General features: G+C 41.7%; 2 non-coding genes across 2 annotated transcripts; one reads left to right on the top strand and one right to left on the bottom strand.

The window, feature by feature from the left end:
- Positions 1–10,400: 10,400 nt before the first annotated feature.
- TRNAE-CUC (transfer RNA glutamic acid (anticodon CUC)) lies at positions 10,401–10,472 on the bottom strand. Its single transcript has one exon. It is a non-coding gene; the product is annotated as a tRNA-Glu (tRNA).
- A 739-nt stretch (positions 10,473–11,211) lies between these two features.
- Positions 11,212–11,283, top strand: TRNAE-CUC (transfer RNA glutamic acid (anticodon CUC)). Its single transcript has one exon. It is a non-coding gene; the product is annotated as a tRNA-Glu (tRNA).
- Positions 11,284–16,582: the final 5,299 nt, after the last annotated feature.

Raw genomic sequence — 16,582 nt, 5'->3', positions numbered from 1 at the left:
ACCTTTTAGGGTCCCTTTAATTTCTAGCCTCCAACGTTTTCCCTCAGGACATAATAAGGGGCTGGAATGGATGACCCTTGGGGTCCCTTCAATTTCTAGCCTCCTAGGTGTTCTTGCAGGGCAGAGGAAAGGGGCTGGAATGGATGACCCTTTGGGGAATCCCTTGCATACTTTAGTTGTACGTACCCCCCACTCCCACTCCCACTCCCCTGGGGTTGTCCTGAAAAAGGAAGGCCACCGGAAGGGAATGGGGTGAAAAAGCAGCTCAGCATCATGGGAACTTTGCAATCAGTAACATTTGCATCGCTTTGCGTTGCTGCCTACCACACCAAACCATTTCGCAACGCGTTCGCAAGGGTAACGGGAGACAAAGGCCTGATTTCCCTTTTTCCCCTGTAGTGTACAAAAAGGGGAGGAATGACGCTAAAACTACGGGAGCGTTGCGCAACGGGCTCTCATAGAAATGAATGGCGTCTGGAAGAACATCACGCTATCACGTTATTGCGCAATTTTGGTGGCGCAAACATTGCACGATAGGCAGAAAAAATTGCCAAAAACTCGCGTCTGATAAACTCCATAGAATCGTAGAGTTGGAAGAGACCACAAGGGCCATCCAGTCCAACCCCATTCTGCCATGCAGGAAATCTCAATCAAAGCATACCCAACAGATGGCCATCCAGCCTCTGCTTAAAGACCTCCAAAGAAGGAGACTCCACTACACTCCGAGGGAAGAGTGTGTTCCACTGTCAAACAGCCCTTACTGTCAGGAAGTTCCTGCTAATGTTGAAGTGGAATCTCTTTTCCGGCAGCTTGCATCCATTGTTCCGGGGCCCTGTTCTCTGGTGCAGGTTGCATTGACAAGGAGGGAGACCTTTGCCACAATGTTGCTGTTCTATTTTCCTCTTTATGTAATCCCAGCTGTTTTCCACCAAAAATAATCCAAGGAGATTCTTGGTGTCATTTAGTGACATCCTTCCCCCTCCTGAAAACACAGCTTTCTGAAATCCAGACTAACACATGATAGACAGTGGGCCCTTGTTATCTGCTGGCGTTTGGTTTCAGGACCCCCTGTGGATAACAAAATCCGTGGATGCTCAAGTCCCATTAAATATAATGGGAAAGGAAAATGGTGTATTTAATATAAAATGGAAAATCAAGGTTTGGTATTCAGAATTCATACTTTTTAAAAAATATCTTCAAGCCATGGGTGCCTGAATCCATGAATAAAAAAATATGTGGATAAGGAGGGCCAACTGTACTAACAAGTTGCAATCTGAACGTTATCTAAAGGGCCATGTTCTCCCCATGAATTGCTGATGTCTTCTTGAAATCTTCTGGGAAGGCCCTTCTCTCCCTTCCAGCACCCCACAGCTGCATCTAAGGGGAATATGTGAAAGGGCTTTTTCTGTAGCTGCTCTCAGGCTCTGGAGTCCACTCTCTAGAAAGACTTGACTGGCACTTTCCATGGAGTCCTTTGAGCAGCTGGCAAAGCCCTGTTTTTCTCATTCGGTCTTTGGCTGAATCTGTAATGCAGAACTCATTCAGTTTGACACCACTTTAACTGCTATGGCTCAGTACTGTAGAATCAAGGGATTTTTAGTTTTGTGAGATATTTAGTCTCCTCTTCCAGACTGCTCTGGTGCCACAAGAAACTACAAATCCCAAGATTCCATAGCATGGCACCATGACAGTTAAAGTGATGTCAAACTGTATTAATTCTACAGTTCAGATACAGCCCAAGGGGACTACCTGCTCAAGGGGAACTGTCTTTTAATAAAGCGTTTAATTGTCTGTGATTTTTGTTGTTGTTTAATGGGTATGCTTTTAAATCTCTTTTAATCCTTTTTACGGTTTTATTATATTTTAACTATTGTAAGCTTTAATGATGTGACCATTTATACGTGCCTGTAAATAAATATTTATTTCAGCCACTTGCTGGTCACCTCTTCAACCACCAGGGAACCCAAGGCATTATTAATAAAATAATAAGTGGTACAACAATCTTTTTTGATCAGTGAAGTCCATGAGTTTTTTAATCCTCCAAAGTGCAAGGGGTTAAAAATTTAAGTTCTACGTTCAAAAGGCATATTATTTCCAAAAGGAAAATGAGAACATATGTAAAAGGAGAGGAGGGGAGAGAAGAAATGCGGCAACACCTTAAGACTAACAGGTTTTTATTTTAACATGAACTTCCATGGGTATAAATCCACTTCCTCAGAGGTAGTTTAGAGGAAGTGGGTTTATCCATGAAAGCTCAAACTAAAATAAAAACCAGGTAGACTTAAAGGTGCTGCTGTATATTTTTATTTTTTATTTTCCCATTCCCCTCCCTTCCTTCTTTTCATGCTGCAAGAGACTAACACAGCTACTGCTTGGAGAATATGTGTGTGGCTCCCCATCTGCAGACTGCGTAAAGTCTGGGTAACAAACTGGAATCCCTCAATAGAATCAATATAAGAGCTGGGGTGAATTCACTGAATGCAGCTTTCCTTGTATGATGTTTGACGAGGAACCGAAGCCAAGAGCTAAGAGGAAAAGCTCATGGTGCTTCTGATACTTCCAAGATAACTCTCTTTGTGTATGACAGATTCAGTATCTACCTGTCTATATATATATATGGAGAGAGAGATAAATATAAATATAGTGAGGACAAGAGAGGAAGTCATGTCTTTCATAATAAGTTTATTCCCTGCTTGCCACCTCCTCCTCTTCAAGGGAGGAACTGTTACATAACTGTGCTCAACAAAGTCTCTTTTGAAGATCCATCCTAAACCTCTCTTAATACTGTAGCTTAGACTAGGCTGGGGGGAATCTAAGGCCTTCCAGATATTAGTGGGCCACAATGCCCATCCAAGTGTTGTTGTTAGATGTCAGCATCCATCAGCTCCAGCCAGAATACTGTCTGTGTTTTCTTCAGCTAGTGAGGATTGAAATCTAACAATACTGGGACACCAGATCTTCACCCTGTGCCAGCAGAGGCAGTGAAGGGATAGTGCAGCCATTCGGATTTGCAGCTTTCCCACAACTAGAGCAAAGCTCCAGGTGACTGCATCATAAAAGAGCTGATTATTAAGCATTCTGTTAAGCATCAAACATTCCACTTTGCCCAGGAAACCTTGGAATGATCTAATCAATAGGGTCTTTCTCTTGAGTTCATATATGTCCATCTTTACAAAATAAAGTTCTAAGCGCTATTAAATTTTCTGGTTTGTAGTGACTACATTTTATTTTCTGTATAGCACCTGCTGTTTATGACAATGACAGCTAAGACTATCTTGAATTTCTCCTTTACTTTGCCAAAAGCAAAAAGCAAAAAGGCTGCATACAGTCTGAAAAGTTAGGTTTTTATGACCACAGCCTCCTGGAAACCATCCTGGCTGAAGCTTTTTGAGAACTGAAGCCCCAGTTTTTTTTAAGATCTGGAAAATTTCTTTGGGGCAATAAAATTTCAAGACAGGGTTTAAATTTCAGATATATGAATCTGATTCCTATTTAATAACAGTTGAAATTATAGTACCTATAGTCACTAACCACTCACTCAAGCACTATTCCTAAGATTAGAAAAACAACACATACATCAGTAATAAAGCTGCTAAAATCCTGATTTATTGAAAGAACAATATTATACATGATGTTTCTTTTTCCTTCTGAAAACCACCTCTAAAAACAAGTTCATATCTTCTTCATTTTGGCTCTTCTGCATGCTCAACCTCTGCCAATTTGGATACATGATGACGGAAAATGTCTAGAATTTAGAGTTCGTGGTTTATTTCCTTTGTTACATTGGCAGATAGTTCTCTCTCAGTTCATGGGTGATGTTTTTTCAGTACATTTCACAAGCGGCAGAATTGGCTTTTGCAGTTAAGATGGTTAGAGGTGAAGGTGGTATCTCTGAGAAAGTAGTAGAGTACAGGATCAATCAGGCAAATTATGGCAGCAAAATATGTTGAAGTCTCTTAGTTATTAGGATGTTTCTCATGGTAACAGTTGATCCTCTCCCTTCTTGTCCCTGTTGGAGTCCACTAAAGGGGAAGGGGACTTTTCTCTCTAAGCACATTCGCTGCTGATGGGCTCGGCTGCATGGGCAGCCAACTCCTTTGCCAGGGCATCTTGTAAGGCTCTCTGCACATCCCTGCTGCTGATAGGAGAAGGCTGACTCTTCTGGTTCAAGGTCTCCACTTCAGTTGTCACGTGGTTGTACACATCCGTGAGCAAAGCTTTGACAAGGCCCTTGGCTTTGACCTCGATGTAGGTCTTCAGCACCTCTCGGACCATCTTGGAGGCAAATAGCTTGGGGGAACCAATTCTCACTACCTTGCTGCTGACAGTATTGGAGGCTCGGATCCTGTGCTCAGGGCAAGACAGGAGCTTCTTCTGTTTGCGGAATCTTTTTTGCTCTCGCTTGTATCTCCTCTGGAGCTTCTTTCTCTTCCCAGCCTCGGCTTTTCTTCTCCTTTGATATTTGGCAGCCATGGTTCTGTTTCGTTCCGTTCTTGTCAAGCCCCAGCCTTCAAATGCTGTCCCATCTTGGCCAGCAGAGGTAGTTATAGAAAATCATATGCAAATGAGGGGGCTGCAGGAAGAGTGCTGATTGGTTGCTCCTATAGGCCAGCCCCCTTTCTTACACATGAAAAGTGACTATGACTTACTCAGCCCATTGATGACCTGCTACAAACCATTTATGAGGTCTGACAGCACCACAGTTTCCTAACTCCTGTCCTGGCAGATCATGATGGTATCTTGAAGTTTGGGTGGTGGCGTTTTTATTTTTATTTTTTTTAAATAAATCTCATCATTCAGAAGCCGATGTCACAATGAGTAATTTTGTGAAAATACATTTTCCTCATCTACTGTGGAACTTAAATATCATGTTCCAAATGTGATTTCTTACATGAAAACTTGTTCTGAAGCTATATATCAGTGATTCCCCAACTTTGTTCCTTTCTTTAGTATTGGACTTCAACCCCCTGAAGCCTCAGCCAGCTTGGCCAACCGTCAGGAATTCTGGGAGCTGTGGTCCAAAAACATCTGAAGGACCAAAATTTGGAAATCACTGCTATATATGGATGGGTAGAACTTAGATATATTTGTATTAGATATATTAGCTAGTATATCCTAGCTAGTATGTTCCTACTATATAGTCTAAAAAAGTAACTTTCCTAAGTTTTTTGTGGGTTTTTCAGGCTATGTGGCCATGTTTGAGAAGAGTTTATTCCTGATGTTTCGCTGGCATCTTCAGAGAGTTTCAGACACACTCTAGTTCCCAAGAATACACAACTGATTGACAACAATGTTCTGGACAAATGGTGGTAGAATTCAGAGACATATCTGGATATCAGTATGCAAAGGGATCTTGCACCACCTTTGAAACTAACAGCACAAAAGAAGTTGCAGCATAAGTTTACATAGCTTTTGTAGATTTGACCTCCTTCCTTAGGCTGGGCCACTAGAAGGGTTGACTGTTTTCAATTAATCTTCACCTACTAGTGTACTTTCAGCAACTGCTTTATATACAATTACATCCCAAGGGGGTAAAAATTTCCCTGCTGATGGGAAAATGTGGGGCAACCACTTTAAGATATCCACAGGAGAATCTGATTGAAAAGCAGTCAGACCACCTTCATCTGATCCAGCTGTAAATGTAAAACTGTGAGAAATGGAATAGAATCACACATGTAGACACGGGAAGAATGTGCATACTGTCCTGCAAACTGATAGAGTGCAATACTGTATTTAAATCAGTTAATATAATATACTGTATTTAAATCAGTTGATATAAATAGAATTCTGGTAGGAGAAAGGTTCCAAAAATGGAATGATTATATATATCAAAATCAAAAAGCAAAGATTTTGGTTAATGGAGAAAAAACTAGACCAGTACAACTCTCTAAAGGTACTAGACAAGGATGCCTGCGCTCTCCTCTATTTTTTATTATTGTCTTGGAAGTGTTAATGAACTCTATAAAGGTTGATACTGATATAAAAGGAATAAAGATAAAAGGAATGGAGAATAAAGTAAGAACATTTACGGATGACCTTTTGGTCACATTATCAAATCCGGTAGAAAATGTACGACATAAGCTGTCGAAATGAGATGATTTTGGTAAAGTCTCTGTTTAACAATAAACCAGAGACTTTAACAAAATCATCTCATTCTTGACAAAGATACTGACCATGAATTTGTCTGAAGAAGAGAAAGAAGAATTAAAAGAAATTCTAATTGTCAAATTGAAAAAAAATGTTAAATATTTGGGAATTGCATTAACAACAAAGAATGTAGATTCAAGAATAACTACATTAAAAATGGCAAGAAATAAAGGAAGAAATGGCCAAGTCTGAAGAAACTTGCCAAGAAAACCCCATGGTAGATTTGCCTTAGGGTCACCAAAAGTCAGAAATGACTTGAAGACACACCACCATCACAACAACTAACACACAATGTGATTTCACTTGTGGCTCCTCCAGATGCACTGCTATGACCCCTGGGGGGCAAAAATTTTCTCGCAGTGCAGTTGCCTATCTCTGCATAACATATGCACAAGTCACACCAATCGCTTTTAACACTTGCTGTAATCTTAGTGACAACAATAGCAAATAAAGCCACTGATTGTTTACCTGAGGATCAGTAATTGCAAATAATGTGCATGCTTGCTAAAGCAAGTTCTTCTATTAGACATTTATTTCAACAAAGGTACAATAAATCATATACAAAGATAACAAGGAAGGTGCCAGTCTAACCTTCTAGAAAAGGAGTGCCAGCACCTGGTGGCAGCCACCAAGAAGGCCATGTTTCCCATGTTGTAGATGTAGCAGTGAAGGTGGCGGGACAGAGAGAAGGGCCTCTCCAGAAGGTTTCAAAACCTGGACATGTTTATATGGGAGAATCCAGTTCTGGACCTAAGCAAGAACATAGAAGAGGAAAAGGAGTTGGAGGAGGAGGACAGCAACAGACAGGCATCAGAAAGAAGTGGGAAAATGTATGAAAAACAACAGAACCATACTGGCAAGAACTGTAACAGAACCATGTGTTTGTCATTTTACTTGTGTGCAAAGAACCTACATTTTGACAATGAAGGAGACACTGAGGATCAGGGCAAGAAAGGGGAGTAATATGTGGAAGTACATTCACCATGAACGTTGGTTTGGTTTTAGTTGAATGAAGATTCCCAACATTTTGAAACTTCTAGTCTGAGAAGGAAGGAAATTAAGATGTGATTGTCTAGACAGAGAAAAAGAGACAAACACATAAGCAAGACAACTAATTGGCCAACAGAAATTTTGAATCTATTGCTAGTTTGTTGCAACATAAAAAATGAATAATAGTAACATAAAATAACAGCTGTAAAATATAATAAAATAAAACAACAGAATTAGGGCACCTTCAAGATGAAGAAATCTTGGCCAGAATCTTGTTGGAGATTTATGACCTTGTAAGTGGACTTACAAATTTGCTGAAAACATCATAAGAAAAGCAGAATTAGAATCAGAAAAAGGAGGAGTGGGGGAAACAACATTAACAACCTAAGATATGCAGATGACACCATAATATTCGCAGAAGGCATTCAGGAATTGTAACAGTTAATAAGGAAGGTCAAAGATGAATGTGCAAAGGCAGGTTGATGCTGAACATAAAAAAAACAAAAATAATGACCACAGAAGAAATACACAAATTCAATCTAGACAACAAGGAAATTGCAATAGTTAAAGAATTCCCATATCTAGGATCAAACATTGACCAGAATGGAGATTGCAGTCAAGAAATAAGAAGAAGACTAGGAATGGGAAGGGCAGCTATGAAAGAACTAGAAAAGATACTGAAGAACTGTTAGAGAAAAAACTCTTTGGGATGGGTGATGTCTCGTTCTGCCGGTGGTTCTGGACTGGTACCAGATGCAGTCTTCTTAGCTACTCAGGAACAAAGTAACTTCAACACAGATTTTCACTCAAATGAGGGTTTATTGACTTTGTTGCTATTTACACTTTACAGCAGGCTACTATACATCTACACTCTTTCAGAGTCCATGCTAGAAGCTTGAATGTGACATCAGTCTTTGTTCTCTCAAAAGATCAACCTTCGCACCAAGTGGACACACCTCTTTTCCATGAAGTCACCATACTACACAAGACCATAACAATAATACATTTTGTGTATATTATGTCTCAGGCAATGTCCTTGAAGACTTGCTCTTCCAGGCCTAGACTTTCTGGCCTTCAACAGGAACCATGTTAAACCTTAGTTAACCATTGACACATCTGAACATTTTCAATTCAAATTAGAAATACATTTTAACAAGAGCAAAGACATATAACTGAGCACTAAAGTCAGAATCGTTCAGGCCACTGTATTCCCAATTACCATGTACAGATGCGAGAGCTGGACAGTGAAGGAAGCAGACAGAAAGAAAATCAACTCATTTGAAATGTGGTGCTGGGGAAGAGTACTTAGGACACCATGGACAGCCAAGAAGACAAACAAATGGGTTCTTGAACAGATCAGACCAGGGCTCTCCTGGGAAGCAAAGATGATCAAGTTGAGACTATCATACTTTGGCCACATAATGGGAAGGTATGGATCACTAGAGAAAACAATAATGCTAGGAAAGGTAGAAGAAAGAGAGGAAAACCACAAACCAGATTGATAGACTCAATCTGGGGGGTTATGGGCATGGGCTTGCAGGATCTGGGAAAGATTGCAATGGAGGATAGGGATTCTTGGAGATGTCTCATCCACTGGGTCACCATGAGTCAGAATCGACTTGAGGGCAGCTAACAACAACAACAACAAAATGGACTTAATGTCTGTGGGAATTAGAAATTGCACTGTTGTGTAACATCCACATCCCAAAATAAGATGCTATTATGCTACTGTGTAGCACATCCAACAAAGTGCCCAATAAGCATTGATACCCAATGCATAATGGAACCGATGCACAATGAAATTGATGTACATTGATCCCAATGCACACTGTATTGGTCCAAATGCACATTGAGCATCAATACACATTGGGCAGTCTTCCTGGCCTCCCATTACGTATCTTTGCAGTTCAATAAAGAGGTGTCTTAATGCCTTTGCTACATAGCTAGATATACATAAAGTTAGCAGGTCATATAGGATCCAGGTGGTAGTTTGGCTTAGGCATTTACAAACTGCACACTACTTCTTCAGAGGCAAAATTGCAATCCGTGAAAGCATATATTAAAAACAAAAACAAAAACAAACAAATAAAACCTGCTCTCCTCAAAGGTGACACAAAATGTCTGCATTGTTTTTAATTGGAGCTGTTTTATACAATACCGTATTGATAATTGTTGTCACAATTCTTTATTACAGTACTATAATATATTGAAAGATCTTGTAGCACCTTTGAGACTAACTGAAAGAAAGAAATTGGCAGCATGAGCTTTCGTAGACTTCAGTATACTTTCTCAGATACATTAGTATATTATAGTATATTGTGCATTTTGGTTGGCCAATAAAGGTGTCGCGGATGGGTTTTTGTTTGTATTTGTTAAACAGCCGACACAGCTACCCCTGAGTGTTTTAGAAAATACAGATCTTTAAAAATACAATTTCCCCATTATGTTATGAGAGAAATAAATATTTGGATTTAACACATAAATAAGTATATGTTATTGGAAATTCTGGGAATTTAAGAAAAAAGATGTTTCCACCCATCTTTTACTTCTTATTCATCATTTATTTTATTTTGTATTATTATGTTACCTGGTGATATCCTGTATAAGATACTCCTAAGGGAGCTCTCAGAAGTTTCAGTAAGAGTAACAAGTGAACAATAGACTATAGTATATAGTATATATAGTATATACTATACTGGAGAAAAGAGTTGTTTGGCAGGCATAAAAACAAATCTGTACTAAGGGGGAAAAATCAGAGAAACTCCAAAAAAAATAACATTAAAACTCAAATGAGTTTCAGTAAAAGCTTCATATAAACCTACTCTTCTCAGGAAACATATTTTGTCTTGCAGTTTAATGTTATGCAGAATTTCCTTCTGGGTTGTAGTACAGTGGACCCTTGTTATACGCTGGGGTTTGGTTCCAAGTTCCCCGGTGTATAACAAAATCCGTGTATGTTCAAGTCCCATTAAATATAATGGTATAGCAAAATGGTGTCTCTTATAAAAAATGGAAAATCAAGGTTTGATATTGGAAATTTATACTTTTTTGGAACATCTTCAAACCGTGTAAGCTTGAATCCATGTATAAAAAATCCGTGTATAAGAAGGGCCAACTGTACTCAAATGCTCAATTGCTGCAAGAAAAAAAAGAGCGGTTATTTGCATGAGCATAACATATTTTGCCCAAAGAATACTACATCTCTCAGACAGAGATGGAATTATTTTTAATAAACCCTTTGGGTCTTTTGTTTTTAAAAGGTGTTCCCTGACCGGGAATCGAACCCGGGCCGCGGCGGTGAGAGCGCCGAATCCTAACCACTAGACCACCAGGGAAGCTGCAGCAAGGCTGGCCATGTTTTCTGTACAGCCCAGTCATTGCTACTCTCCGCTTCTTGATAAAATATTTCAATACAGCTTAACTCAATATAACTCTTATACTGCTTTAGCTAGTCTGGTGCCACAATAAAACTACAGTTCCCAGGATTCCCTAGCACTGAGCCAGGGCAGTTTAAAACCCTCTCAGACTGGATTGTTTCTGCAGTGTGTTTTGGGCTTTACAATACCATTTAGAATATACTGTGGCCCTTTAAGACATTTTTTTGGACTTCAATTCCCAGAAGCCTCGGCTATGTTGGCACAATAGCCTGGGATTCTGGGAACTGAAGTCCAAAAGCACAGTTAAAGGGCACAGCTTTGGGGAATTACTTAGAACAATAAGAAAAAGGGAATTCTGATTTCCTGTAAAAGGAAGCTAATTGTACTATATGCAGATATTATGTGCCAAAATTATGGGAAGATTTTGTTGTGTTTTATAGCAATAAAGCAACTTTAAAAACCAAACACAACACATCCTTTGCAGTATAGGAAGGCAGTCCCAAGCACACATCTATCTGGGCCTTTCATTGATTTCAATAGCCTTAGTTTGAGGACCATTTATGCTTTGTAAATGAGATTGCAGAGTGTCAGCCTTTTCAGAGCCGTTTGCTCTGGATTTTTTGTCTAGCATGAACTGCAAGAAAGACTCTTCCTTCAAAAGGCTACAGAAAGGCTGCAGAGAAAGGCTGCAGCAGCTTCCCTGGTGGTCTAGTGGTTAGGATTCGGCGCTCTCACCGCCGCGGCCCGGGTTCGATTCCCGGTCAGGGAAAAAGGCTTTTTGTTTTGAAGATTTGGAGCTTCAAAATAACTTCAGTCCAGCTCCACAACAGTTCTTCCTTTCCTTTGCATCTGACGATATCCTGCACAGCCTTTTGGTTTTCTGAACTGTGCACTTTCAAGCTGCCTTTACACTTCAGAAGATAAATTGCACTAAAAATGGTATAAAAGAAGCAAAATTGAATATGGGAATATATATATATATGTGTGTGTGTGTGTGTGTGTATACCGTATACAGCAGGGGTAGGCAACCTTTTGGAGCCGGGGGCCGGGTTGCTGTCCCTCAGACAAGTTGGGGGGCCGAAGCCGAGGGGTGGAGCTTCCACCCTCCGGGGGCGGGGCTGCATGCTGGGGGCGGAGCTTCCACCCTCCAGGGGTGGAGCCACCCTCCAGGGGCGGAGCCTCCACTGAAGCCCTGCAAGGAGGAGGAGGCGTGTGCCCGCCCTCTCCTCCTCGGTCCCTTTCTGGACAAACACCCCCAACCTGCATTCCAAAACACACACAACAGCACATTTGTGCATTTCACACTTTGGAAGGTGACACTCTCTCGGCTTCAGAAACAGTAGTTGCCTGCCTCTCAAGCTCACTCATCATCATCACCATCATCACACTATCATTGTCAAAGCAAGGGAGACTTGTTAGCATTAAAAGCACACAAAACACGCTTTGGAAGGTGACACTTTCTCAGCTTCAGAAACAGTAGTTGCATGGCTCTCAAGCTCACTCATCATCATCACCATCATCACACTATCATTGTCAAAGCAAGGGAGACTTGTTAGCATTAAAAGCACACAAAACACGCTTTGGAAGGTGACACTTTCTCAGCTTCAGAAACAGTAGTTGCATGAATCTCAAGCTCACTCATCATCATCACCATCACCACGACCACCACTATCATTGTTACAGCAGACCTTTTAGCATTAAATGCACTGAAACTACACAGAAATGCACTGCTCCTCCTTCCTTCCTCCCCTTTCTTCCTCCTTCCTCCTCTTCTTTCTCCCTCCTCTTCTTCTTTCTCCCTCCTCCTCTTCTTCCTCCCTGCTTCTCTTCCTCCTACTTCTTTCCTTCCTCCTCCTCCCTCCTTTTCCTCCTTCCTTCCTCCTCTTCCTCTTTCCTTCCTCCCTCCTCCTCCTCCCCCCCCCCGCGCCTTCCTTCCCTGCCTGGAAAGAGCCGGCCAGGGCCAAGGGAGACCTTGCTGCAGAGGGGCTCCTTGGCTCTGGCAGCCCTTCCGCCGGCGGGGAGAGCCGGCCAGAGCCAAGGAGGCCTCGCTACAGCGAAGCCTCCTTGGCTTTGGAAGCCTTTCCGCCGGCGGGGAGAGCCGGCCAGAGCCAAGGAGGCCTCGCTACAGTGAAGCCTCCTTGGCTCTGGAAGCCCTCCCGCCGGCGGGGAGAGCCGGCCAGAGCCAAGGAGGCCTCGCTACAGCGAAGCCTCCTTGGCTCTGGCAGCCCGCCCGCCGGCGCCAGTGACGGCCCCAGCCTCACAGAGGCCCGCTGCCGCCGTCTGAGCCCAATTTGAGAGCTCCTGCGGCTGCAGCGGGCCTCCTGGAGGCCGAAGTCTCGCGCGCCCTCTTCTGTGGTCGCGCGAGACTTCGCCCCTGGGCGCTGCCATTTTTTCGTCCAAAATGGCGGCGAAGTCTCGCGCGACCTCAGAGAAGGTCACGCGAGACTTCGCCGCCATTTTGGACAAAAAAATGGCGGCGTCCAGAGCGGCAAAAAGCCGCGACCGCAGCTGGTGGCGGTGGCGGCGGCAGCCGCAGTCGGGGGCCACTCCAACGGCCTCCGCGGGCCGCATCCGGCCCGCGGGCCGGAGGTTGCCGACCCCTGGTATACAGTATATATATATTTCTTCTTTGTGGTCTCTGTGAATCATACAAATGGGTTGTACTGAGCCTGAAGAGTGCTGCTCAGAAAACTTCTAGAATCACTGGGTAACTAACAAATGTAACATACATATGCTTCAACATACTCCCATATATATATATATATATATATATATATATACACACACACACACACACACACACACACACACACACTCCCATATTTTTTCCTATATATATACATATATATGATATATATTTCTCTCTCTCTCTATATATATATATATATACACACACACACACACACACATATATATATATATATATATATATACAGAGAGAGAGAGAGAGAGAGAGAGAGAGAGGATACATATTTTAGTTCTGCGTTTTGCTTCTTTTATCAAAAGCAGTGGTAGCTGAGGGCCTGCAGGCTGGCCTGTCTTATCTGGATTTTAGTTTGAACTTTAAATGATCCATCTAGGGTCCTGAAACCATTTGAGGGATACAATGCAGCACCTTGGGTAGCTCCTTAAAAGTTCAGTTTAAAATCCAGAGTGGATTTCTAGGATGGGGTTCAGTGTTTGGGTGGATTTACCATCAGCTGTTAGGTGCTCTTGGTGGTTTCTCTTGCTACTGATCCAAAGTGACAGGGAGGGGTTTCAGATTGCTACTGATCCAAATACATTGTGCAGCTATTCCAACTTTCCTTCTTTACTGGACTTTCTTTGGTAAGAAAAAAGAAGAAGTAATGGGAGGACATGGAGGCACTTAGTGTTACATTTGGACCTTACTGTCTTTGCTGTGCATGGTGACATCCTTAGTCACTCATTGACTGGAGTGTTACTAAAGATACACCCATGGCAGACTGAAAGTAAAATTTAGCACTCATACATACCTCATTGTTGTTGTGTGCCTTTAAGTTGTTCCTGACTTATGGTGATTCTAAGGTGAACCTATCACGGGATTTTCTGGGGCTGAGAAAGTGTGACTCGCTCAAAGTCACTCAGTGGGTTTCTACAGCCAAGCAGGTACTTGAATTCTCACCTCCAGAGCTGTAGTCCAACGCTCAGTCCACTACGTCACACTGGCTCTCCACACGCATACCTTCCCCTTCCATTTAACCTTTCCATCTCCATGTCTTTGGCCTGTTACAGACAGCCAAAATAAAGCTGCTTCAAGTCACTTTGGAGGTATGGTATTTCAATGATGCATGAGTCCTAACAGTCTGGAAGCTTCACCAAAGCTGCACTCCAGTCCTTAGGACTGGAGTGTGGCTTTGGTGCGGCCTTTGGATTCTTAGGACGCATGTATCATTGAAATACCATACCTCCAAAGTGACTCGAAGCAGCTTTATTTTGGCTGTCTGTAATAGGCCTTTGATTCCAATTTTACTCCGCATTCCTTTCTTGGTTTTTTAAAATATATTTTGCATCATTTGATTTATGTGAAATGTTATTTTATGTCGACTTTGCTTCTAATTTTTATATAAGCATGGTGATTTCAGATATTTTCAGAGAGGAAACACAAGACGTCTTTCCATGTGCAGTTTAGAGATATTCAAAAAACACCACAGTAAAAAAGGTGAGTCTGTTGTATATCATGCCCTTATCATCAGCAGTAAGTAATACATTTATTCATATAAGCAATCTGCAATTCAGATAAGCAATTAATTTATCAATGGCAGCAGCTGTAAAACATATGGTGAAAGTGGGAAAAGACTAGGTAAGGCCCTTCAAAGACCTTTTAAAAAGTTTCAGAGAACTTCAAATGCAAAATCTGGCTGTTGTGAACTTGCTGAGCAAAACTATCTTTTTTCTGGCCTCCTAAGAGCATACTCTCCAACATATCAGATCAAATAAAAGCAAGAAGGCATGAACAATGATAACAACCACAACAAGAAAGAAAGCGCATGTTACAACATCAGCCAGCCAAAGCATTGGCTTTAGGACAATGGTGGACAAATATAGCCGGTGAGAGGTGGAAACCTTTGCTCCTGGCATCCTGGGGAATGCGTCTGTTTATGGCACTGACTCATACCCTCCAACATTTCACAGATAAAACTGGGATGTCTTTCAAATGGTAAGCTTGAGGGCAGGGAACTGTTAAATTAACAATCTGTAAATCACTCTGACAGCCTTGAGGTTGAAGAGTGGGGTAAAAATAATCTAAATAATTCAAATAATATGTGGCCAAGCAACCTTAGAATGTGGTCAGGAGGGTAAAAGTTATGAATAAGGAAGAAAAGACAAGCTGGGAGATGCTGCAGCAGTTTGCTTTTACCTGAGCCTGCTGGGAAAGACAAGTTTCTGCTTCTCATTTTCTCCTCTTCTTGGTGAGATGACTGCAAACTAGTTTTGTACTTTTTTGCAGCAACTGAAGTAAAATGAGGGCAAAGGGGAAAAGTGAGAGGAGGAGAGAGTAATTGGGCCATTTTAAATGCAGCTGAATAAATGGGATGACAGAGGATTAATTGAGACTGTTCCTGCCAAAGAGTATGCTAACTGTCAAAACGTGAAAACCACCCCCCCCTCCAGAAATGGCCAGAAGCAATGACATTGCTAAGGTTGACATCGCCGACTGTGGTAACTCATGGCGTCACTCTCCCCCATTGACCTTTTCCATACCACACCATATAGAATCTTTAGTAATATTTTTTGTACTAATGTTACACATAAATTGTAATTCCCATATATCGACGAATGTAATGGCAATAGTTGTGAGATAAACAACTAGCAAAATTAAAAATATACCTTTGAATTACAATATCACAAACACAATCTAAATATATTTACATAGACATAGTTTCATGTGTTTAAAATGAAAATTTGGTAAAATGTGATGTTTTTAAAGAAAATTTAAAATAATATATATTTTAATTTTTTTAATGTTTTTAAATTGAAAAAATATTTTAAAAATAAACATTGATTATTTTTTTAATAAATAACCCTAGGGCCTCTCCTTTCTCCTCCCTCTAAGCCTTGCCTCAATCACATAATGTCTTCAGCATTTTAAAAGGATGCAAGCAAACCTCACAGCCTGTTTCTGCCCAAAGGCAGATGTTTGGGGGAGCAGTGGTGTCTCTGGGTGTCATCCGGTGCAGTCTGAACCTCCTGCAGCCCCCTAATGCTGTCCCTGTCCAGAAGTCCCCTTCTGGTTCATAAATCTGAGCTGAAAAAACTTGATATATATATATTTTAAAAGCATGGGAGGATACAAATGGGGAAAAAGGAGTGCCAAGACGCCACTCCTTCCTGCCCCACACAGAGGCCACAGCAACCAAACGGGAGCCCTAAAAGAACCCGCTCCCAGTGCCATTAGCACCCTCGCATGCAATGATGATGCCCGTGTGGCATCATGCCATTTGGATGCGGTGCTGTGCACACGTCATCAAGGCGGCCCCCATGTGGATGGGTGCGAGTCATTATGGTACAGTAGGGTTTGGGAGCGTGCGGACGCACCACTATCCCGA

The sequence above is a fragment of the Sceloporus occidentalis genome, unplaced genomic scaffold (genome assembly GCF_023333645.1).
Source record: "Sceloporus occidentalis isolate IW3139 unplaced genomic scaffold, rSceOcc1.0.p SCAF_1, whole genome shotgun sequence".
NCBI classification, from domain to species: Eukaryota; Metazoa; Chordata; class Lepidosauria; order Squamata; family Phrynosomatidae; genus Sceloporus; species Sceloporus occidentalis.
This window is presented reverse-complemented; position numbering and strand designations above follow the sequence as displayed.